At 50.9% G+C, this 25,067-nt stretch overlaps 3 non-coding genes and 9 pseudogenes across 3 annotated transcripts; all 12 read left to right on the forward strand.

Moving 5' to 3' along the window:
• The first annotated feature begins 432 nt into the window (after nucleotides 1–432).
• On the forward strand, nucleotides 433–552 carry LOC141268174 (5S ribosomal RNA; annotated as a pseudogene).
• A 933-nt stretch (nucleotides 553–1,485) lies between these two features.
• Nucleotides 1,486–1,604, forward strand: LOC141267276 (5S ribosomal RNA). Its single transcript, XR_012321285.1, has one exon. It is a non-coding gene; the product is annotated as a 5S ribosomal RNA (ribosomal RNA).
• A 621-nt stretch (nucleotides 1,605–2,225) lies between these two features.
• Nucleotides 2,226–2,345, forward strand: LOC141269969 (5S ribosomal RNA; annotated as a pseudogene).
• A 933-nt stretch (nucleotides 2,346–3,278) lies between these two features.
• On the forward strand, nucleotides 3,279–3,397 carry LOC141267032 (5S ribosomal RNA). The gene has a single exon (XR_012321051.1). It is a non-coding gene; the product is annotated as a 5S ribosomal RNA (ribosomal RNA).
• A 621-nt stretch (nucleotides 3,398–4,018) lies between these two features.
• LOC141267558 (5S ribosomal RNA) lies at nucleotides 4,019–4,138 on the forward strand (annotated as a pseudogene).
• A 942-nt stretch (nucleotides 4,139–5,080) lies between these two features.
• LOC141268686 (5S ribosomal RNA) lies at nucleotides 5,081–5,211 on the forward strand (annotated as a pseudogene).
• Nucleotides 5,212–9,445: 4,234 nt separating this feature from the next.
• Nucleotides 9,446–9,564, forward strand: LOC141267377 (5S ribosomal RNA; annotated as a pseudogene).
• A 621-nt stretch (nucleotides 9,565–10,185) lies between these two features.
• Nucleotides 10,186–10,305, forward strand: LOC141269629 (5S ribosomal RNA; annotated as a pseudogene).
• A 921-nt stretch (nucleotides 10,306–11,226) lies between these two features.
• On the forward strand, nucleotides 11,227–11,345 carry LOC141267212 (5S ribosomal RNA). Its single transcript, XR_012321223.1, has one exon. It is a non-coding gene; the product is annotated as a 5S ribosomal RNA (ribosomal RNA).
• A 2,960-nt stretch (nucleotides 11,346–14,305) lies between these two features.
• On the forward strand, nucleotides 14,306–14,425 carry LOC141270077 (5S ribosomal RNA; annotated as a pseudogene).
• A 941-nt stretch (nucleotides 14,426–15,366) lies between these two features.
• On the forward strand, nucleotides 15,367–15,485 carry LOC141269252 (5S ribosomal RNA; annotated as a pseudogene).
• Nucleotides 15,486–22,412: 6,927 nt separating this feature from the next.
• Nucleotides 22,413–22,532, forward strand: LOC141269601 (5S ribosomal RNA; annotated as a pseudogene).
• Nucleotides 22,533–25,067: the final 2,535 nt, after the last annotated feature.

A 25,067-nucleotide genomic window follows, 5' to 3' on the forward strand; every position in this document is an offset into this window, starting at 1 on the left:
CTTTTAATACTAGGCTCCTTTTCACCAGGACCAGCGTCTCCCGGGTGGCTGGAGGCAACCACCGGTAACCCCAAGCAGAAGACCTTTGCAGGCAACACGACCCTCCCCCCTGAAGAGCAGCTCAAAGTTACTGGCAACCATCTCACCCTCTTCCTTCATTCACCCCTGGACGTCTCGCTCCGCCCCCAAGTTACGGGTCCAGCTTGCTCTTTCTGTCACATTACCGCGATGAAGGGTTTAGCCTGCAGGAGACCCTGCGCCGAGCCATTTTTGAAGACACCTGATGCGGCGGTTGAATCACTGCTAAACAAACCACACCTGTAGGGACGGCACTGCCTTTGCATGGACCCTTCGGAGCCCGCCCCGTCACGGCCAGATTGCTCGCCATCAAGCGATCCTCAGAAAGGCTGGCCGGGCGATGGATCGAGCAGCGTCTACTGGCCATACCACCTTGGATACGCCCGATCTCGTCTGATCTCAGAAGCAAATCAGGGCTGGGCTCGGACAGTACTTGAATGGGAGACCTCCTGGGAACACCGGGTGCTGTAGACCATTTTGATGACGTTTTGCCCTACTGCCCAGCTCGGCTAGCATGGAACGGCGCCTTGCCGGACACCGACCTTAAGTAACTTAGATGATGGAAGCCCCAAGGCCTCTGAGCCAGTTGGCAGCTAAGTACGCTACCCCGCCGCCCTTCACAAAGGCCTGACACCGAGCTCCTTGCCACGGCTAGGAGTGCTTATTGACTCCGCAGCTCGCCGTGTGGAAATGATGGCATTAAAAGCACCCGGGGCCGTGAAGGGGCCAGGCTTACAGCAGGTGCCCAGGGAAGGTTTTGGATGCCGACCGCCTAGCGAGGGCCAGCAGAAGTAACATGTTTCTCTGCAAAGAAGCTTGTGTAACCAAGCCAGACGGCTAACAAAGAGCTAACCTCAGTGCAAGGAAGGCAAGGAAGGAATTGGGGAGGGGGGGGTGATTCCTGCTAGGGGCCTGAAATCATAAAACAGGCAGGAGAGTCTGACGCATGGTGACGGAGAGGTTGTAGGGGCAGATAGGGGGTGTTGTCACGTGCGAGCACGTGTGCATGCTGGCTTGTGTGAGAGAGTGCGCTTCCTAGGTGTGGCGCGCTGCAGACAGTCAAAGGGATTGTTCCCTTTCATTAAAAGTTAATCCCCGGCTGCAGGGTATTAGAAAGCAACTAACCGCGCTGTACTCACCCTACCCAGTTCTACCGGTGAGTCTCGCCTCTGCTCCCGGCCTGTGTCATTGGCCGTGAAGCTGACGTTCCGTCGACAGCGCTGCAGCCGATCAGTGAGCTCAGCGGCTCTGAGTGGGGCCTTCTGTCTACAAGACCTTTTAAGGAAGCCAGCAAAAAAATTGAAGAAAAGGGAAAGCACAAAAGGACCTGGTCTTGCTGAGCACTGGAAAGGGCAGCCGGCAGCCAGACGTCAAAGTAGAAAAGCAGCAAGTTAGAGGCTAGTCTCTGCCTATGGCCACACCACCCTGAACACGCCCAATCTTGTCTGATCTTGAAAGCTAAGCAGGGTTGGGCCTCATTAGTACTTGGATGGGAGACCACCTGGGAATACCAGGTGCTGTAGGCTTTTGCTTTTTCCTTCCTTCCACCAGCAGGGGGCACTCTCTTCTATTCCTTTTTTCCATTCCCTTTCACAAGTTCACACATTCATTCTCTTTTCTTTTTTTCATTTGCTTTCTCTCTTGCGCTATTTCATCTCTGCAAAATACCAGCATCCTTCTGATCACCGTGGGCCTCCAGCATTGTTGCCTCTTTACTTTTAATACTAGGCTCCTTTTCACCAGGACCAGCGTCTCCCGCGTGGCTGGAGGCAACCACCGGTAACCCCAAGCAGAAGACCTTTGCAGGCAACACGACCATCCCCCCTGAAGAGCAGCTCAAAGTCACTGGCAACCATCTCATCCTCTTCCTTCATTCACCCCTGGACGTCTCGCTCCGCCCCCAAGTTACGGGTCCAGCTTGCTCTTTCTGTCACATTACCGCAATGAAGTGTTTAGCCTGCAGGAGAACCTGCGCCGAGTCATTTTTGAAGACACCTGATGCGGCGGGTGAATCACTGCTAAACAAACCACACCTGTAGGGACGGCACAGACTTTGCATGGACCCTTCGGAGCCCGCCCCGTCACGGCCAGATTGCTCGCCACCAAGCGATCCTGAGAAAGGCTGGCCGGGCGATGTATCGAGCAGCTTCTACTGGCCATACCACCTTGGATACGCCCGATCTTGTCTGATCTCAAAAGCAAAGCAGGGCTGGGCTCAGACAGTACTTGGATGGGAGACCTCCTGGGAACACCAGGTGCTGTAAACCATTTTGATGACGTTTTGCCCTACTGCCCAGCTCGGCTAGCATGGAACGGCGACTTGCCGGACACCGACCTTAAGTAACTTAGATGATGGAAGCCTCAAGGCCTCTGAGCCAGTTGGCAGCTAAGTACGCTACCCCGCCGCCTTCACGCACGCCTGACACCGAGCTCCTTGTCACGGCTAGGAGTGCTTATTGACTCCGCAGCTCGCCGTGTGGAAATAATGGCGTTAAAAGCACCCGGGGCCGTGAAGGACCCAGGCTTTCAGCAGGTGCCCAGGGAAGGTTTTGGATGCCGGCCGCCTAGCGAGGGCCAGCAGAAGTAACATGTTTCTCTGCAAAGAAGCTTGTGTAACCAAGCCAGACGGCTGACAAAGAGCTAACCTCAGTGCAAAGAAGGCAAGGAAGGAATTGGGGAGGAAGGGGGTGATTCCTGCTAGGGACCTGAAATCATAAAACAGGCAGGAGAGTCTGACGCATGGTGACGGAGAGGTTGTAGGGGCAGATAGGGGGTGTCGTCACGTGCGAGCACGTGTGTATGCTGGCTTGTGTGTGAGAGTGCGCTTCCTAGGTGTGGCGCACTGCAGACAGTCAAAGGGATTGTTCCCTTTCATTAAAAGTTAATCCCCGGCTGCAGGCTATAAGAAAGCAACTAACCGCGCTCTACTCACCCTACCCGGGTCTTCCGTTGAGTCTCGCCTCTGCTCCCGGCCTGTGGCATTGGCCGTGAAGCTGACGTTCCGTCTACAGTGCTACAGCTGATCAGTGAGCTCAGCGGCTCTGAGTGGGGCATTGTGTCTACAAGACCTTTTAAGGAAGCCAGCAAAAAAATTGAAGAGAAGGGAAAGTACAAAAGGACCTGATCTTGCTGAGCACTGGAAAGGGCAGCCGGCAGCCAGACTTCAAAGTAGAAAAGCAGCAAGTGAGAGGCTTGTCTCTGCCTATGGCCACACCACCCTGAAAACGCCCAATCTCGTCTGATCTTGGAAGCTAAGCAGGGTTGGGCCTGGTTAGTACTTGGATGGGAGACCGCCTGGGAATACCAGGTGCTATAGGCTTTTGCTTTTTCCTTCCTTCCACCAGCAGGGGGCACTCTCTTCTATGCATTTTTTCCATTCCCTTTCACAAGTGCACACGTTCATTCTCTTTTCTTTTTTTCATTTGCATTCTCTCTTGCGCTATTTCATCTCTGCAAAATACCAGCATCCTTCTGATCACCGTGGGCCTCCAGCATTGTTGCTTCTTTACTTTTAATACTAGGCTCCTTTTCACCAGGACCAGCGTCTCCCGGGTAGCTGGAGTCCACAACCGGTAATCCCAAGCAGAAGACCTTTGCAGGCAACACGACCCTCCCCCCTGAAGAGCAGCTCAAAGTCACTGGCAACCATCTCACCCTCTTCCTTCATTCACCCCTGGACGTCTCGCTCCGCCCCCAAGTTACGGGTCCAGCTTGCTCTTTCTGTCACATTACCGCGATGAAGGGTTTAGCCTGCAGGAGACCCTGCGCCGAGCCATTTTTGAAGACACCTGATGCGGCGGGTAAATCACTGCTAAACAAACCACACCTGTAGTGACGGCACAGCCTTTGCATGGACCCTTCGGAGCCCGCCCCGTCACGGCCAGATTGCTCGCCACCAAGCAGTCCTGAGAAAGGCTGGCCGGGCGATGGATCGAGCAGCGTCTACTGGCCATACCACCTTGGATGCGCCTGATCTCGTCTGATCTCGGAAGGAAAGCAGGGCTGGGCTCGAACAGTACTTGGATGGGATACCTCCTGGGAATACCAGGTGCTGTAGACCATTTTGATGACGTTTTGCCCTACTGCCCAGCTCGGCTAGCATGGAACGGCGCCTTGCCGGACACCGACCTTAAGTAACTTAGATGATGGAAGCCCCAAGGCCTCTGAGCCAGTTGGCAGCTAAGTACGCTACCCCGCCGCCTTCACGCAGGCATGACACCGAGCTCCTTGCCACGGCTAGGAGTGCTTATTGACTCCGCAGCTCGCCATGTGGAAATGATGGCGTTAAAAGCACCCGGGGACGTGAAGGGGCCAGGCTTTCAGCAGGTGCCCAGGGAAGGTTTTGGATGCCGGCCGCCTAGCGAGGGCCGGCAGAAGTAACATGTTTCTCTGCAAAGAAGCTTGTGTAACCAAGCCAGACGGCTGACAAAGAGCTAACCTCAGTGCAAGGAAGGCAAGGAAGGTGCGGAAGGAATTGGGGAGGGGGGGGGTGATTCCTGCTAGGGCCCTGAAATCATAAAACAGGCAGGAGAGTCTGACGCATGGTGACGGAGAGGTTGTAGGGGCAGATAGGGGGTGTTGTCACGTGCGAGCACGTGTGCATGCTGGCTTGTGTGTGAGAGTGCGCTTCCTAGGTGTGGCGCGCTGCAGACAGTCAAAGGGATTGTTCCCTTTCATTAAAATTTAATCCCCGGCTGCAGGCTATTAGAAAGCAACTAACCGCGCTCTACTCACCCTACCCGGGTCTACCGGTGAGTCTCGCCTCTGCTCCCGGCCTGTGGCATTGGTCGTGAAGCCGACGTTCCGTCGACAGCGCTGCAGCCGATCAGTGAGCTCAGCGGCTCTGAGTGGGGTCTTCTGTCTACAAGACCTTTTAAGGAAGCCAGCAAAAAAATTGAAGAGAAGGGAAAGCACAAAAGGACCTGGTCTTGCTGAGCACTGGAAAGGGCAGCCGGCAGCCAGACTTTAAAGTAGAAAAGCAGCAAGTGAGAGGCTTGTCTCTGCCTATGGCCACACCAACCTGAACATGCCCCTGAACATGCCCAATCTCGTCTGATCTCGGAAGCTAAGCAGATTTGGGCCTGGTTAGTACTTGGATGGGAGACCTTCTGGGAACACCAGGTGCTGTAGACCATTTTGATGACGTTTTGCCCTACTGCCCAGCTCGGCTAGCATGGAACGGCGCGTTGCCGGATACCGACCTTAATTAACACTAGAACTACTGATGGAGTCATTTTGACTCCTTTCGTTTTTTATTTCTCTTCTGTGACTACATTTTTCAGAATTCCAGCTTGAAACTCGGTGACTTTTCCTCAAATATGATGTGAAAAAAGATTTTGTGAGAATAAATAATTTTGGTGAAAAATTTGTGCGTTTTTTTCAAAATTTACCAAGAACTATTGAAGGGAGTCATTTTGACTCCCTACTATATTTTGAGGTCCTTTTGTCACTAAATGTTGCTATAAAGTTTTGTGCATAATTTTTTCACTCTGTCTTATTTACCCTGATGTTCATATAGATGTAGTTCAATTTACATGTCAACTTTTCACATTTTCCTTGTGTTTTACCTGCTTGTATTACTGTGTAATGCTGAACAAAATAGCTTGTTTACTCTAGGCTCTTATCTTATGCTAATGAAGGGTGGTGTTTTTCTAAGGTCCTAGCAGGAGACAGTATTCTGGATAGTAACTTTACTTTCAGTTCAGCTGAAGAGACAAAGAGAACAGACGCAGACATACGAGCTCTGAAGACTCATACAGGTATGAATTGTTATGAAATAGTTTAGCTGTCTGTCAACTGATTCAGCCCACCTACTTTTGAAGGTGGCAGAACAGTTATTATTTCTTTTAGTTTTCATTTCATTTCTATTTTTCCGCAGGGAACTATATAGAATTATGGAATTTGTGAGGAATATGGAGAGAAGACGTTTGATAAAGCCTCAGGATATTCTGGCTACTTTGCAATCCATACCGGAGGATGAATCAGAATCCGAATTGCAGGAACATGTATTTGATTCTGACAGTGATGAAGATTTCATTCCTCAGAACATATCAAGTGAATCTGAAAACTCAGAAGGAACAAATCCAGAAGGTAAGTAGTTATGTGTATTTATTTGTTCTTCCACACACTGAGTTAGGGCCTGTGCACACTAGCAGAATTCTGGCTGAATAGCCATCTGGATATTCTTGCCGCAATACAGGCCGTACCTGCCCGCTCATGCCTGAAGCTCCGCTCCGAACCCCGGGCTGGAGCCGCTGTCAGGGACAGAGCAGCGCTTGCTTACGCGCGAGCACGGCTCCGTCCCAGACAGCGGCTCCAGCCCGGGGTTCGGAGCGGAGCTTCAGGTATGAAACTCCGCTCTGTACCTGAGCGGGCAGGTACGGGCCGGATTGTGGTGAGAATATCCGGTCGGATATTCCGCCGCTAATCCAGCCAGTGTGCACGGACCCTTACAATACAAAAATTCTAAATATTCATCAACTTTTTTACAGATATTCCAAGCACATCAACTGGAGATCGGGCTCATGCAGTTATGTTGCCTCGTGACCATCCTCCTGGTCGTGGACAGAAAAAATCAGCAAAACGTCCCAGAAATGAAAGAACAACAGATAACGATAGCGGCGAAGGTAATGCAACAACAAACACCAGAGAAGGCGAATCTGAAGAAATACTAGTTTCAGCGGATGGTATTCAATGGAAACCTGTTGAAATTGGAGAACACTTGCCTGGTAGGCGTGACAGCCAAAATATTCTTCGAGAAGCACCTGGCCCTACAGGATACGCCAGAAGAAATATCATTATCGATAGTCCTTTGAGCGCATGGCGTTTATTTTTTGATTCATATATATTGACACATATAAAGAACTGTACGCTTGCAGAAGCATGCAGGAACAATAATTTACAGTTTACTCTATCTGATGAGGAGCTAGATGCATTCATTGAGATATTCTATGCTTGTGGAATATCTGGCACGAACCGTCACTCGATTAGCAGTATTTGGTGTAATGACTGGGGAATACCGTTTTGCAAAGCGACAATGTCTAGGGACCGCTTTGTTGAAATTATGAGGTTTCTCAGATTTGATGAGAAATCTACTCGATCGGAGAGACTGCAAACGGACAAGTTTGCACTATTTTCTACTGTGTGGGACAGGTTTATTGAAAATTGTATTGCGTGTTACAAACCTGGCCCATACATAACGGTGGATGAGCAACTTTTCCCAAGCAAAACTAGGTGTCCATTCACGCAGTACATGCCTTCCAAACCAGATAAATATGGCCACAAATATTGGCTAGCTGTTGATAAGAGGAGCAAATATCTGGCAAATGGCTTCCCTTATCTAGGCAAAGATGACACACGCCGTGCTGAGGACCGTTTAGCTGACCATGTGGTAATGAAGTTATTGGACCCGTTTTTGAAAAAAGGTCGCAATGTTACAACCGATAATTATTTTACTTCAGTAAAATTAGCTAAACAGCTAAAAAGCAAAGGAACAACCATCGTGGGAACACTGAACAAGATAAGGCGAGAAGTGCCTAAAGAAATAAAATCCATGAAAGAGGAATTGTACAACACTAAAGTGTTTAGAAATGAAGACAATTTTACACTTACAGTAGATCAAGGAAAGCCCAACAAAAATGTTGTCATTTTGAGTTCCGTCCATCCAGATGTTGTTGTTGCGTCTGATTCCGCTAAAAAAACTCCAGAAACGGTAAAGTTTTACAATGAAACAAAATATGGAGTAGATGTAGTGGATCAGATGGCACGAAAATATACCACACGAACATGCACAAGGAGATGGCCTGTTCATGCATTTGAAAATGCCTTAGACTTTGCGGGTATAAATGCATGGATAATATTCAAGGAGATTACCCACCAAAAAATGTCACGCAAGGCATTTTTGCAAACGCTTGTGAGAGAGTTGAGTGGTCCTTATGTCACAGATAGGGAAAAGGGTTCCACGTCCCAAGTTTCTACATGCTCAGAAGTGATGGTTCAAACAAAATTTTGCCAGATCAAAGAAAAGTGCAAGAAAAATAGATCTGTCGGAAATTGTAAGACTTGTGGTAAGTCTTTGTGTGGGCAATGTACTGCCATAAATCAAAGGCAATGCCTAAAATGCGAAACACCAAATGTTTAGAAGGTGAATTCTGCGCCATATTTTCATTTTTATGCTCCTCCACCTACATTTTCTCTGCTTTTTGTTCTTCAGTTGTTGTTTATATGTGTGCACTTGAATAAAAAAAAATGTTTGAAAAATGTCTATTATAATTATTGTTATTTTCTGTAGAAAAATAAGAAAAGCAGAAAAAAAACAATCAAAAGCATTACTGTTGGATCTCACAATAATAATACATTACAAAAAATATAATTATTAATAAATAACCACAAATGAAACTCTAAAAATAAACGAAAACAAGCAAGGAGTCAAAATGACTACTTTCAGTAGTTCTAGGCGGGGTCACGAGTCCAGTAGTCCTAGTGTTAAGTAACTTAGATGATGGAAGCCCCAAGGCCTCTGAGCCAGTTGGCAGCTAAGTACGCTACCCCGCCGCCCTTCACGCAGGCCTGACACAGAGCTCCTTGCCACGGCTAGGAGTGCTTATTGACTCCGCAGCTCGCCGTGTGGAAATGATGGCGTTAAAAGCACCCGGGGCCGTGAAGGGGTCAGGCTTTCAGCAGGTGCCCAGGGAAGGTTTTGGATGCCGGCCGCCTAGCGAGGGCCAGCAGAAGTAACATGTTTCTCTGCAAAGAAGCTTGTGTAACCAAGCCAGACGGCTGACAAAGAGCTAACCTCAGTGCAAGGAAGGCAAGGAAGGCAAGGAAGGTGTGGAAGGAATTGGGGAGGGGAGGGGAGGGGGGGGGTGATTCCTGCTAGGGCCCTGAAATCATAAAACAGGCAGGAGAGTCTGACGCATGGTGACGGAGAGGTTGTAGGGGCAGATAGGGGGTGTTGTCACGTGCGAGCACGTGTGCATGCTGGCTTGTGTGTGAGAGTGCGCTTCCTAGGTGTGGCGCGCTGCAGACAGTCAAAGAGATTGTTCCCTTTCATTAAAAGTTAATACCCGGCTGCAGGCTATTAGAAAGCAACTAACCGCGCTCTACTCAACCTACCCGGGTCTACCGGTGAGTCTCGCCTCTGCTCCCGGCCTGTGGCATTGGCCGTGAAGCTGACGTTCCGTCGACAGCGCTGCAGCCGATCAGTGAGCTCAGTGGGGCATCCTGTCTACAAGACCTTTTAAGGAAGCCAGCAAAAAAATTGAAGAGAAGGGAAAGCACAAAAGGACCTGGTCTTGCTGAACAATGGAAAGGGCATCTGGCAGCCAGACTTCAAAGAAGAAAAGCAGCAAGTGAGAGGCTCATCTCCGCCTATGGCCACACCACCCTGAACATGCCTGATCTCGTCTGATCTCAGAAGCTAAGTAGGGCTGGGCCTGGTTAGTACTTGGATTAGAGACCACCTGGGAATACCAGGTGCTGTAGGCTTTTTCTTTTTCCTTCCTTCCACCAGCAGGGGGCACTCTCTTCTATGCCTTTTTTCCATTCCCTTTCACAAATGCACACATTCATTCTCTTTTCTTTTTTTCATTTGCTTTCTCTCTTGCGCTATTTTATCTCTGCAAAATACCAACATCCTTCTGATCACCGTGGGCCTCCAGCATTGTTGCTTCTTTACTTTTAATACTAGGCTCCTTTTCACCAGGACCAGCGTCTCCCGTGTGGCTGGAGGCAACAAACGGTAACCCCAAGCAGAAGACCTTTGCAGGCAACACGACCCTTCCCCCTGAAGAGCAGCTCAAAGTCACTGGCAACCATCTCACCCTCTTCCTTCATTCACCCCTGGACGTCTCGCTCCGCCCCCAAGTTACGGGTCCAGCTTGCTCTTTCTGTCACATTACCGCGATGAAGGGTTTAGCATGCAGGAGACCCTGCGCCGAGACATTTTTGAAGACACCTGATGCGGCGGGTGAATCACTACTAAACAAACCACACCTGTAGGGACGGCACAGCCTTTGCATGGACCCTTCGGAGCCCGCCCCGTCACGGCCAGATTGCTCGCCATCAAGCGATCCTGAGAAAGGCTGGCCGGGCGATGGATCGAGCAGCGTCCACTGGCCATACCACCTTGGATACGCGCGATCTCGTCTGATCTCGGAAGCAAAGCAGCACTGGGCTTGGACAGTACTTGGATGGGAGACCTCCTGGGAGCATCAGGTGCTGTAGACCATTTTGATGATGTTTTGCCCTACAGCCAGCTCGGCTAGCATGGAACGGCGCCTTGCCGGACACCGACCTTAAGCAACTTAGATGATGGAAGCCCCAAGGCCTCTGAGCCAGTTGGCAGCTAAGTACGCTACCACGCAGGCCTGACACCGAGCTCCTTGCCACGGCTAGGAGTGCCTATTGACACCGCAGCTCGCCGTGTGGAAATGATGGCGTTAAAAGCACCCGGGGCCGTGAAGGGGCCAGGCTTACAGCAGGTGCCCAGGGAAGGTTTTGGATGCCGGCCGCCTAGCGAGGGCCAGCACAAGTAAGATGTTTCTCTGCAAAGAAGCTTGTGTAACCAAGGCAGACGGCTGACAAAGAGCTAACCTCAGTGCAAGGAAGGTGCGGAAGGAATTGGGGTGGGTGGGGGTGATACCTGCTAGGGCCCTGAAATCATAAAAGAGGCAGGAGGGTCTGACGCATGGTGACGTAGAGGTTGTAGGGGCAGATAGGGGGTGTTGTCACGTGCGAGCACGTGTGCATGCTGGCTTGTGTGTGAGAGTGCGCTTCCTAGGTGTGGCGCGCTGCAGATAGTCAAAGGGATTGTTCCCGTTCATTAAAAGTTAATCCCCGGCTGCAGGCTATTAGAAAGCAACTAACCACGCTCTACTCACCCTACCCGGGTCTACCGGTGAGTCTCGCCTCTGCTCCCGGCCTGTGGCATTGGCCGTGAAGCTGACGTTCCGTCGACAGCGCTGCAGCCGATCAGTGAGCTCAGCGGCTCTGAGTGGGGCCTTCTGTCTACAAGACCTTTTAAGGAAGCCAGCAAAAAAATTGAAGAGAAGGGAAAGCACAAAAAGACCTGGTCTTGCTGGGCACTGGAAAGGGCAGCCGGCAGCCAGACTTCAAAGTAGAAAAGCAGCAAGTGAGAGCCTTCTCTCTGCCTACGGCCACACCACCCTGAACACGCTCGATCTCGTCTGATCTCGGAAGCTAAGCAGGGTTGGGTCTGGTTAAAACTTGGGTGGGAGACCACCTGAGAATACCAGGTGCTGTAGGCTTTTGCTTTTTCCTTCCTTCCACCAGCAGGGGGCACTCTCTTCTATGCCTTTTTTCCATTCCCTTTCACAAGTGCACACATTCATTCTCTTTTCTTTTTTTCATTTGCTTTCTCTCTTGCGCTATTTCATCTCTGCAAAATACCAGCATCCTTCTGATCACCGTGGGCCTCCAGCATTGTTGCTTATTTACTTTTAATACTAGGCTCCTTTTCACCAGGACCAGCGTCTCCCGGGTGGCTGGAGGCAACAACCGGTAACCCCAAGCAGAAGACTTTTGCAGGCAACACGACCCTCCCCCCTGAAGAGCAACTCAAAGTCACTGGCAACCATCTCACCCTCTTCCTTCATTCACCCCTGGACGTCTCGCTCCGCCCCCAAGTTACGGGTCCAGCTTGCTCTTTCTGTCACATTACCGTGATGAAGGGTTTAGCCTGCAGGAGATCCTGCGCCGAGACATTTTTGAAGACACCTGATGCGGCGTGTGAATCACTGCTAAACAAACCACACCTGTAGGGACGGCACAGACTTTGCATGGACCCTTTGGAGCCCGCCCCGTCACGGCCAGATTGCTCGCCGCCAAGCGATCCTGAGAAAGGCTGGCTGGGCGATGAATAGAGCAACTTCTACTGGCCATACCACCCTGAACACGCCTGATCTCATCTGATCTCGGAAGCTAAGCAGGGTCGGGCTTGGTTAGTACTTGGATGGGAGACTGTAAAATAATACTCTTATTTTTTTTCTACTGAGGACTTCTCAAAGTATCAATATCACGATATTCTTATAAAAAAATGTATCTATTTATTCTTGGATTGTCCTTTAAAAAGAATCAGATTGCAGCAGGTACATACAATAATTAGTTATAAAGTAATTGTCCATTTGTCCATAATTAGCTTAATTGTTGAGATTCACCCATCTTTCATAGAATCATAGAATAATAGAATGGTAGAGTTGGAAGGGACCTCCTGGGTCATCTGGTCCAACCCCCTGCTCAAAGCAGGATTCACTAAATCATCTCAGACAGATGTCTGTCCAGCCTCTGTTTGAAGACGTCCATTGAAGGGGAACTCACCACCTCTCGTGGCAGCCTGTTCCACTCATTGATCACCCTAACTGTCAAAAAGTTTTTTCTAATATCTAATCTGTGTCTCCTCCCATTTAGTTTCATCCCATTGCTTCTAGTCTTTCCTTGTGCAAATGAGAATAAAATGATCCTTCTACAATGTGACAGCCCTTGACATATTTGTAAACAGCTATTAAGTCTCCTCTCAGTCTTCTTTTTTGCAAGCTAAACATTCCCAAATCCTGCAACCGTTCCTCACAGGACATGGTTTGCAGACCAGTCACCATTCTGGTCGCTCTTCTCTGAACTTGCTCCAGTTTGTCTATGTCTTTTTTAAAATGTGGTGCCCAAAACTGTACACAGTATTCCAGATGAGGTCTGACCAAAGAGGAGTAAAGACCGATAATGACTTCACGTGATCTAGACTGTATGCTTCTGTTAATACATCCAAGAATTGTATTTGCCTTTTTTGCTGCTGCATCACACTGTTGACTCATGTTCAGTCTATGATCTATTAGTATACCTAAGTCTTTTTCACATGTACTGTTGCTTAGCTCTATTCCTCCCATTCTGTATATGCTTTTTTCATTTTTATTGCCCAGATGTAGTACTTTGCATTTTTCCCTGTTAAAAACCATTCTGTTGGTTGCTGCCCACTGCTCCAGTTTATTTAGGTCTTTTTGAATCCTCTCTCTTCTCTAGTATTAGCTATCCCTCCTAGCTTTGTGTCATCAGCAAATTTAATCAGTTTACCCTCAATTCCTTCATCTAAATCATTGATAAAGATGTTGAACAATACAGGTCCCAGGACAGAGCCCTGTGGTACCCCACTTGAGACATTCATCCAGCTGGATGTGCAGCCATTTACAACCACCCTTTGAGTCCGATCACTAAGCCAGCTATGAATCCACCTAACAGTTGCCTGGTCCATTGCATACTTGGTTTCCTTGGATCCTGGCTGGTAAATCATGTCTTTGTCCAGCATGTGTCCAGGCCTACATGTCATCTGCTTCTCAGCATGAAGATTCTGTGTCTTGTGGGGTGGGCAGAGCAAGAGAGCCCCCCCTTTCTGTACCATGGGCTTTTATAGCCAGTCATATGGACACCTGTTCTACATACGGTAGTGAACCAAAAATACACACACAAATAGCGCATGTCAACTAGACACGATGGCTGAGGCATAGAACTCAGAAAAATGATTATTGATTAACATTCCAAATGAATTTCCATAATTAACCATTTAACAGAGACCTCCTGGGAATGCCAGGTGCTGTAGCCTTTTGCTTTTTCCTTCCTTCCACCAGCAGGGGGCACTCTCTTCTATGCCTTTTTTCCATTCCCTTTCACAAGTGCACACATTCATTCTCTTTTCTTTTTTTCATTTGCTTTCTCTCTTGCGCTATTTAATCTCTGCAAAATACCAGCATCCTTCTGATCACCATGGGCCTCCAGCATTGTTGCTTCTTTACTTTTAATACTAGGCTCCTTTTCACCAGGACCAGCGTCTCCCACGTGGCTGGAGGCAACCACCGGTAACCCCAAGCAGAAGACCTTTGCAGGCAACATGACCCTCCCCCCTGAAGAGCAGCTCAAAGTCACTGGCAACCATCTCACCCTCTTCCATCATTCACCCCTAGACGTCTCGCTCCGTCCCCAAGTTACGGGTCCAGCTTGCTCTTTCTGTTACATTACCGCGATGAAGGGTTTAGCCTGCAGGAGACCCTGCGCCAAGACATTTTTGAAGACAATTGATGCGGCGGGTGAATCGCTGCTAAACAAACCACACCTGTAGGGACGGCACAGCCTTTGCATGAACCCTTCGGAGCCCGCCCCGCCACGGCCAGATTGCTCGCCACCAAGCGATCCTGAGAAAGGCTGGCCGGGCGATGGATCAAACAACGTCTACTGGCCCTACCACCTTGGATACGCCCCATCTCGTCTGATCTCAGAAGTAGAGCAGGGCTGGGCTTGGACATTACTTGGATGGGAGACCTCCTGGGAACACCAGGTGCTGTAGACCATTTTGATGACGTTTTGCCCTACTGCCCAGCTCAGCTAGCATGGAACGGTGCCTTGCCGGACACCGACCTTAAGTAACTTAGATGATGGAAGCCCAAAGGCCTCTGAGCCAGTTGGCAGCTAAGTACGCTACCCCGCCGCCTTCACGCAGGACTGACACCGAGCTCCTTGCCACGGCTAGGAGTGCTTATTGACTCCGCAGCTCGCCGTGTGGAAATGATGGCGTTAAAAGAACCCGGGGCCGTGAAGGGGCCAAGCTTTCAGCAGGTGCCCAGGGAAGGTTTTGGATGCCGGCCGCCTAGCGAGGGCCAGCAGAAGTAACATGTTTCTCTGCAAAGAAGCTTGTGTAACCAAGCCAGATGTTTGACAAAGAGCTAACCTCAGTGCAAGGAAGGCAAGGAAGGTGCAGAAGGAATTGGGGAGGGGGGGGTGATTCCTGCTAGGGCCCTGAAATCATAAAACAGGCAGGAGAGTCTGACGCATGGTGACGTAGAGGTTGTAGGGGCAGATAGGGGGTGTTGTCACGTGCGAGCACGTGTGCATGCTGGCTTGTGTGTGAGAGTGCGCTTCCTAGGTGTGGCGCGCTGCAGACAGTCAAAGGGATTGTTCCCTTTCATTAAAAGTTAATCCCCGGCTGCAGGCTATTAGAAAGCAGCTAACCGCGCTCCACTCACCCTACCCGGGTCTACCGGTGAGTCTCGCCTCTGCTCCCTGCCTGTGGCATTGGCCGTGAAGCTGACGCTCCTTCGACAGCGCTGCAGCCGATCAGTGAGCTCAGCGGAACTGAGTGGGGCGTTGTGTCTACAAGACCTTTTAAGGAAGCCAGCAAAAAAATTGAAGAGAAGGGAAAGCCCAAAAGGACCTGGTCTTGCTGAGCACTGGAAAGGGCAGCCGGCAGCCAGACGTCAAAGTAGAAAAGCAGCAAGTGAGAGGTTTATCTCTGTCTACGGCCACACCACCCTGAACACACTTGCTCTCATCTGATTTTGGAAGCTAAGCAGGGTCGGGCATGGTTAGTATGTGGATGGGAGACCGCTTGGGAATACCAGGTGCTGTAGGCTTTTGCTTTTTCCTTCCTTCCACCAGCAGGGGGCACTCTCTTCTATGCCTTTTTTCCATTCCCTTTCACAAGTGCACACATTCATTCTCTTTTCTTTTTTTCATTTGCTTTCTCTCTTGCACTATTTCATCTCTGCAAAATACCAGCATCCTTCTGATCACCGTGGGCCTCCAGCATTGTTGCTTCTTTACTTTTAATACTAGGCTCCTTTTCACCAGGACCAGCGTCTCCCGCGTGGCTGGAGGCAACCACCGGTAACCCCAAGCAGAAGACCTTTGCAGGCAACACGACCCTCCCCCCTGAAGAGCAGCTCAAAGTCACTGGCAACCATCTCACCCTCTTCCTTCATTCACCCCTGGACGTCTCGCTCCGCCCCCAAGTTACGGGTCCAGCTTGCTCTTTCTGTCACATTACCGCGATGAAGGGTTTAGCCTGCAGCAGACCCTGCGCCGAGACATTTTTGAAGACACCTGATGTGGCGGATGAATCACTGCTAAACAAACCACACCTGTAGGGACGGCACAGACTTTGCATGGACCCTTCGGAGCCCGCCCCGTCACGGCCAGATTGCTCGCTTTTATGCACACGCCCGGACTGACTGGCGTGTGCGGGAGTAGTGGTTCCACTGGACCATGAACCGGAGAGTGCCTGGAGGGGCGTGACTAAGTATCTGGCCGATCCGACCAAGGTGGCACGACGACATACGACGCCAGTGCACCAAGGAGAAACCGGGCAGAGGGACCAGGTGCTACTCCAGGTCAAACTCCGGACACGGGGGTTGACCCACACAGGGATTACTGGAACAGGCAGGTTAGGCTGGCACAGACTGGTGGATATAAGCGAACACGGCAGGTATGCAGACGGGTGGATACAGGCGAGTATTCAGGCGGGGAGGTACTGGCCGAAAGGACGGGCTGGAGCACAGAGAGGAAAAGACCCAGTACAGACTGGGTCACAGAAACAGAACCGCAGATGCGGTAGCCAAACACAGCAGAGAGGGAATGCCCAAAGCGGTGGGCAAGAGCAGAGCAGGACGGGACTGCCGGAGCAGCGAGCGCAAGCAGAGCAGGACAGGACTGCCGGAGCAGCGAGCAGATGCAGAGCAGGACGGGACTGCCGGAGCAGCGAGCATAAGCTGAGCAGGACAGGACTGCCGGAGCAGCGAGCAGATGCAGAGCAGAAACCGCAGGAGCGGCAAGCAAGGCAAGAGCAGAGTGGAAACCGCAAGAGCGGCAAGCTAAGCAGGAACAGAGCGGAAACCGCAGAGCGGTAAACAAGGCAGGAGCAGAGCGGAAACCGCAGAGCGGTAAACAAGGCAGGAGCAGAGCGGAAACCGCAGAGCGGCTAAGTAGGCAGGAGCAGAGCGGAAACCGCAGAGCGGCAAACAAGGCAGGAGCAGAGCAAAAACCGCAGAGCGGCAAACAAGGCAGGAGCAGAGCAGAAATCGCAGGAGCGGCAAGCAAGGCAAGAGCAGGGCAGAAGCCGCAAGAGAGGCAAGCTAAGCAGGAGCAGAGCGGAAACCGCAGAGCGGTAAACAAGGCAGGAGCAGAGCGGAAACCGCAGAGCGGTAAACAAGGCAGGAGCAGAGCGGAAAACGCAGAGCGGTAAACTAGGCAGGAGCAGAGCGGAAACCGCAGAGCGGTAAACAAGGCAGGAGCAGAGCGGAAACCGCAGAGCGGCAAACAAAGCAGAGCAGGGGGGACAGGGCTCTGTTCACACGGAACAGACAGGAAGAGAAAGACAGAGCCATATACCCACAGGGTACTTGCAGTGAAGTAGCGAGTGGACCACAAACTCACAAACGGGAGTACAAAGACAACAAGCAGGAGTTAGGTACGAGTTCAGACTCTGCAGAAAAAGGAAGGGAACGGACATAGAGGCAAAACAGGTAAAGGATAGGAGAGAGTTCAGACTGGAACTGAGTGTACGGAGGAGACCGACACTGCAGCGGGATACAGGAGCGGGTCTGGGAATACGGCCCCCAGAGAGGCGGGACGAACAGGCAAGGAGCGTGTTCAGACAGGACAGACAAGATACAGGAGCGGGTCTAGGTAATCGGCCCCTAGAAGGCGGGAGGAACAGGCTAGGAGAGTGTTCAGACAGGACTGGAAATACAGCCTCCAGGAGAGGCAGCAGGCAAGAGTACACAGACAGGACTCAGTTCAGACACGGGAACTGATACCGCAAGGCAGGAGACATAGACAGGACTCAGTTCAGACACGGGAACTGATACCGCAAGGCAGGAGACAAAGACAGGACTCAGTTCAGACACGGGAACTGACACCGCAAGGCAGGAGACATAGACAGGACTCAGTTCAGACACGGGAACTGATACCGCAAGGCAGGAGACAAAGAACGGGACCTGGCACCTTCAGAGTGCAAGCACACACTGAATGAAACACTATGCTCAGGCAGGGATAGATGGGAGCAGCTGAGCTATATACCAGGTGACAGACAGCAATAGGCTGAGGACGCACAAGGGGTGTGACCCACAGCAGGTACAAAAAGCAGGAAGTGATCGGGCGCCGCCCTTAAGCAGCAGAAACAGACACAAACACACAGCATGGAGGGAAGCCAGAGAGACATTCTGGACAGGAGATCAAGTGCGTGCTCTTGCACAGTGGGAGATGGACCACTATGCAAGGACGCCGCCAGTTATGTTACAGTACCCCCCCCCCTTACGACCCCTCTTCTTCAGGCCTGCCAGAATCTCCCGCAGGGAATTTGAGGGCCAATTCTTCCCTTCGAAGAGATCACTTCCACTGTCCATCGGAAAAACTGGTCTCCTCTGGGTAGCTAGGATGCTACCTCCCATCCAGCCACCCTTAGCAACAGACGAAATGGGTGGAGTACCAGGAACAGCACACAAGGAAGTCTCACTCCACATACTTTCAGGTGGCATCCCAGAGGGTACAGAAGACAACTGGAAGTCCTCCACCGGTTTGGAGGGGGACAGAGACTTGGGGGTAATCTCTGCTTCGAGGTACATCTTGTCAAGCTCACAGGAAGAAATAGACGGGTTATCAGGTACAGGATGAGGAAAAGTCACTGCCTCTTTGTTATCTGGTGGTACCCCGGAGGATTCAGGAAACAACTGGAGGTCCTCCGCCGGGTCAGAAGAGTGCAGAGGCTCAGAGAAAACATCTGCTTCAGAGTACACAAGGTCGGACTCACTGGACGAAGCAGGCAAAGTATCGGGTACCGAGTATAGGAAAGTCTCTGTCCATTCACCACCAGGTGGCACCCCGAAGGGTTCTGGAGACAACTGGCGGTCCTCCGCCTGGTCAGAGGGGTGTAGAGACTCACGGGTAACCTCTGCTTCAGAGTACACTAGGTCGGACTCACTGGACGAAGCAAGCGAGGTATCAGATCCAGGATATAGGAAAGTCTCTGTCCATTCACCACCAGGTGGCACCCCGAATGGTTCTAGAGACAACTGGAGGTCATCTGCCTGGTCAGAGGGGTGTAGAGACTCATGGTTAACCTCTGCTTCGGAGTACACTAGGTTGGACTCACTGGACGAAGAGAGCGAGGCATCAGGTACAGAGTATAGGAGAGTCTCTGTCCTTTCGCTACCAGGTAGCACCCCGAAGGGTTCAGGAGACAACTGGAGGTCCTCCGCCTGGTCGGAGGGGTGTAGAGACTCGGGGGTAACTACCACTTTGGGGTACCCATTGTCAGGCTCACAGGACGAAGCGTACAAAGTATCGAGTACCGGGTGTAGAGAAGTCTCTCTCCATTTATCATCGAGTGGAATCCCGGAGGATTCAGGAGGCAACAGGGGGTCCTCCACCAGGTAGTAGAGGTGCACAGACTCTGAGGTAACCACAGCTTTGGAGCATCCTTGGACATGCACACCGGTTAAAGTGGGTGAAGCTTCTGATGCCGGGTGCAGGAAGTTCTCCTGTGTGGAGTCTGGATGGGCAGAAGTCTCTTCGGGCAGGAGAACTGGTGCACTACCCACGCACATTACCCGTTGGGGCTTCTCCGGGATACAGGGAGATGAAGCTTCAGTAGGGACTTCAAGGTTGGGGTCAGGAGGTCTGAGGGAGGACAGACCCTGGCGTGACGGCTTGCCTCTACGTCTAGCACGTCTGGACTGCCTCTTGAGGTTGGGAGAAGTATTCCGGAAAGCGTAGTCACCCTGTGAGGATTCTGGGTGGGCAGTAGTCTCATTGGGCTGGAGGACTATTGCGCTACCCACACACATTACCCGTCGGGGCTGCTCCGGGATATTGGGAAGTGAAGCTTCAGCAGGGGCTTCAGGGTTAGGGTCCTCGAAGACCACACGAAAGGCCACCAGGAAGGCCTGCAGGTCAAGGACGACAGGATCCCATGCTTCCTATAGGGGGGTGACCCATTTCAAGGCATCACCCGCTAGGTAGTCAATCATAAAGGCCACTTTAGCCCAATCGGAAGGAATATAGAGAGGGTAGGCCTTAAAGTGTAGCATGCATTGCTCCACAAATTCACGACACTGTCTTGGATCCCCATAGTAACGTGGGGGATCCGCAGGAACGAAAGCTGACAGATCCATCTGGACGGTGCGTAATTCGCCTGGAACTCAGCTAAGGGAAAAAAAAAAGTATCTATTTATTTTTAATGCATGTATTCACTAGAAAACGTCTCAGAGAGCGAAGGCCATGGGGCTCAACGGGAACCATGGCCTGAGCATGCTGTTATGCACACGCCCGGACTGACTGGCGTGTGCGGGAGTAGTGGTTCCACTGGACCATGAACCGGAGAGTGCCTGGAGGGGCGTGACTAAGTATCTGGCCGATCCGACCAAGGTGGCACGACGGCATACGACGCCAGTGCACCAAGGAGATACCGGGCAGAGGGACCAGGTGCTACTCCAGGTCAAACTCCGGACACGGGGGTTGACCCACACAGGGATTACTGGAACAGGCAGGTTAGGCTGGCACAGACTGGTGGATATAAGCGAACACGGCAGGTATGCAGACGGGTGGATACAGGCGAGTATGCAGGCGGGGAGCTACTGGCCGAAAGGACGGGCTGGAGCACAGAGAGGACAAGACCCAGTACAGACTGGGTCACAGAAACAGAACCGCAGATGCGGTAGCCAAACACAGCAGAGAGGGAATGCCCGAAGCGGTGGGCAAGAGCAGAGCAGGACGGGACTGCCGGAGCAGCGAGCGCAAGCAGAGCAGGACAGGACTGCCGGAGCAGCGAGCAGATGCAGAGCAGGACGGGACTGTCAGAGCAGCGAGCAGAAGCAGAGCAGGACAGGACTGCCGGAGCAGCGAGCAGATGCAGAGCAGAAACCGCAGGAGCGGCAAGCAAGGCAAGAGCAGAGTGGAAACCGCAAGAGCGGCAAGCTAAGCAGGAGCAGAGCAGAAACCGCAGAGCAGTAAACAAGGCAGGAGCAGAGCGGAAACCGCAGAGCGGTAAACAAGGCAGGAGCAGAGCGGAAACCGCAGAGCGGTAAACAATGCAGGAGCAGAGCGGAAACGGCAGAGCGGCTAGGTAGGCAGGAGCAGAGCGGAAACCGCAGAGCGGCAAATAGGGCAGGAGCAGAGCGGAAACCGCAGAGCGGTAAACAAGGCAGGAGCGGAGCGGAAACCGCAGAGCGGCTAAGTAGGCAGGAGCAGAGCGGAAACCGCAGAGTGGCTAAGTATGCAGGAGCAGAGCGGAAACCGCAGAGCGGCAAACAAGGCAGGAGCAGAGCAGAAACCGCAGGAGCGGCAAGCAAGGCAAGAGCAGGGCAGAAACCGCAAGAGCGGCAAGCTAAGCAGGAGCAGAGCGGAAACTGCAGAGCGGTAAACAAGGCAGGAGCAGAGCGGAAACCGCAGAGCGGTAAACAAGGAATTAGCAGAGCGGAAACCGCAGAGCGGTAAACAAGGCAGGAGCAGAGCGGAAACCGCAGAGCGGCAAACAAAGCAGAGCAGGGGGGACAGGGCTCTGTTCACACGGAACAGACAGGAAGAGAAAGGCAGAGCCAGATACCCACAGGGTACTTGCAGTGAAGTAGCGAGTGGACCACAAACTCACAAACGGGAGTACAGAGACAACAAGCAGGAGTTAGGTACGAGTTCAGACTCTGCAGAAAAAGGAAGGGAACGGACATAGAGGCAAAACAGGTAAAGGATAGGAGAGAGTTCAGACTGGAACTGAGTGTAGGGAGGAGACCGACACTGCAGCGGGATACAGGAGCGGGTCTGGGAATACGGCCCCCAGAGAGGCGGGACGAACAGGCAAGGAGCGTGTTCAGACAGGACAGACAAGATACAGGAGCGGGTCTAGGTAATCGGCCCCTAGAAGGCGGGAGGAACAGGCTAGGAGCGTGTTCAGACAGGACTGGAAATACAGCCTCCAGGAGAGGCAGCAGGCAAGAGTACACAGACAGGACTCAGTTCAGACGGAAATTGATACCGCAAGGCAGGCGACATAGACAGGACTCAGTTCAGACACGGGAACTGATACCGCAAGGCAGGAGACAAAGAAAGGACTCAGTTCAGACACGGGAACTGATACCGCAAGGCAGGAAACATAGACAGGACTCAGTTCAGACACGGGAACTGATACCGCAAGGCAGGAGACAAAGAACGGGACCTGGCACTTTCAGAGTGCAAGCACACACTGAATGAAACACTATGCTCAGGCAGGGATAGATGGGAGCAGCTGAGATATATACCAGGTGACAGACAGCAATAGGCTGAGGACGCACAAGGGGTGTGACCCACAGCAGGTACAAAAAGCAGGAAGTGATCAGGCGCCGCCCTTAAGCAGCAGAAACAGACACAAACAGACAGCATGGAGGGAAGCCAGAGAGACATTCTGGACAGGAGATCAAGTGCGCGCTCTTGCACAGTGGGAGATGGACCACTATGCAAGGACGCCGCCAGGTATGTTACACTCGCCACCAAGCGATCCTGAGAAAGGCTGGCCGGGCGATGGATCAAGCAGCGTCTACTGGCAATACCACCTTGGATACGCCCATTCTCGTCTGATCTCGGAAGCAAAGCAGGGCTGGGCTCAGACAGTACTTAGATGGGAGACCTCCTGGGAACACCGGGTGCTGTAGACCATTTTGATAACATTTTGCCCTACTGCCCAGCTCGGCTAGCATGGAACGGCGCCTTGCCGGACACCGACCTTAAGTAACTTAGATGATGGAAGCCCCAAGGCCTCTGAGCCAGTTGGCAGCTAAGTACGCTACCCCGCCGCCTTCACGCAGGCCTGACACCGAGCTCCTTGTCACGGCTAGGAGTGCTTATTGACTCCGCAGCTCGCCGTGTGGAAATGATGGCATTAAAAGCACCCGGGGCCGTGAAGGGGCCAGGCTTTCAGCAGGTGCCCAGGGAAGGTTTTGGATGCCGGCCGCCTAGCGAGGGCCAGCAGAAGTAACATGTTTCTCTGCAAAGAAGCTTGTGTAACTAAGCCAGACGGCTGACAAAGAGCTAACCTCAGTGCAAGGAAGGTGCAGAAGGTGCGGAAGGAATTGGGGAGGGGGGGGTGATTCCTGATAGGGCCCTGAAATCATAAAACAGGCAGGAGAGTCTGACGCATGGTGACGGAGAGGTTGTAGGGGTAGATAGGGGGTGTTGTCACTTGCGAGCACGTGTGCATGCTGGCTTGTGTGTGAGCGTGCGCTTCCTAGGTGTGGCACGCTGCAGACAGTCAAAGGGATTGTTCCCTTTCATTAAAAGTTAATCCCCGGCTGCAGCCTATTAGAAAGCAACTAACCGTGCTCTACTCACCCTACCCGGGTCTACCGGTGAGTCTCGCCTCTGCTCCCGGCCTGTGGCATTGGCCGTGAAGCTGACGTTCCGTCGACAGCGCTGCAGCCGATCAGTGAGCTCAGCGGCTCTGAGTGGGGCGTTGTGTCTACAAGACCTTTTAAGGAAGCCAGCAAAAAAATTGAAGAGAAGGGAAAGCACAAAAGGACCTGGTCTTGCTAAGCACTGGAAAGGGCAGCCGGCAGCCAGACTTCAAAGTAGAAAAGCAGCAAGTGAGAGGCTTGTCTCTGCCTATGGCCACACCACCCTGAACACGCCTGATCTCATCAGATTTTGGAAGCTAAGCAGGGTCAGGCCTGGTTAGTACTTGGATGGGAGACTGTAAAATAATACTCTTCCTGTATTTTTTTTTTCTACTGAGGACTTCTCAAAGTATCAATATCACGATATTCTTATAAAAAAATGTATCTATTTATTCTTGGATTGTCCATTAAAAAGAATCAGATTGCAGCAGGTACATACAATAATTAGTTATAAAGTAATTGTCCATTTGTCTATAATTAGCTTAATTGTTGAGATTCACCCATCTTTCCTTGGATCCTGGCTGGTAAATCATGTTTTTGTCCAGCATGTGTCCAGGCCTACATGTCATCTGCTTCTCAGCATGAAGATTCTGTGTCTTGTGGGGTGGGCAGAGCAAGAGAGCCCCCCCTTTCTGTACCATGGGCTTTTATAGCCAGTCGTATGGACACCTGTTCTACATATGGTAGTGAACCAAAAATACACACACAAATAGCGCATGTCAACTAGACCCGATGGCTGAGGCATAGAACTCAGAAAAATGATTATCGATTAACATTCCAAATGAATTTCCATAATTAGCCATTTAACATTTCCCCCTTTTTTGAGAATAAAAGGACTTTAACTGAAATTTCTCAAAAGAAGATACATTCATCAATCATTTTTTCTTTCCTTCTTCCATGGCAATATCATTAAATTTCCATAATAATAATAATAGTAATAATAGTATTAATATCGGATTATTGTTATATAATGATGTGAATTCATGTTATGGTAAGCCGTGACTAATATTCATTTAATATGTATAATTATACTTCCCTATATCTAAATTGAAGCAATCGCGGGTTCAATCGTCATCAACTGATGTCATCGGGTCGTCGTCTCGACTTCTTCTTGGTTTTTTTATAACACAGTCTTTAGATGAAAACTTCTTTGAAATAAATTACAGCATGTAGATATTGTACAGTCCATAATTGTGTTCATTATTGTTTAGTCCATAAACTGTACTCTTTATTAGAAAGATCATGTGTGTCAGTTGATAAGAAAACAAAGTCCATGGATGAAATGTAGCTTTAATATCTGTGCAGTGTCACCTGGACTTACGTTGGATCGTCTTTGGAATCTTCCGTGTGTCCGCACTGGTCTCGTGTCACTTTTGGAACAGATGTGACGTCTTTGGTCAGTAAAGCAAGGGTTAACTTGACACTTTCCTGCTTTATATAGCACCATAACCAGTACTCAGTCCTTTATATACAGGACACATATGCCAGGTATTACCTGTTCACCAGCTTTCATTGAAGCGTTGCAGGTGATAAGTAACCACTGGAAAGTGATGAAACTTAAACACAAAACAGTACATATAGGATCATCGTCCTCTGCCGTCCTGGTGATCAGTGGTGTGAATTGTATTGTATGTAATGGACACAGTCTATTATAACACTCAGCATTCACACCTGTTACCTTCTGAGACGTCCGGATATCAGTTGCTTCTTCTTGTAACTTTTGAGAATCTCTTTGATTTATAAAAATTAAAAGTCTTTATTAAGATAGAATTCATAATTGCGATGTCTTGATTGAAGTCT

Source organism: Phyllobates terribilis, unplaced genomic scaffold (genome assembly GCF_046119375.1).
Source record: "Phyllobates terribilis strain yellow unplaced genomic scaffold, ASM4611937v1 Scaffold_4__5_contigs__length_816908805, whole genome shotgun sequence".
Lineage (NCBI taxonomy): Eukaryota > Metazoa > Chordata > Amphibia > Anura > Dendrobatidae > Phyllobates > Phyllobates terribilis.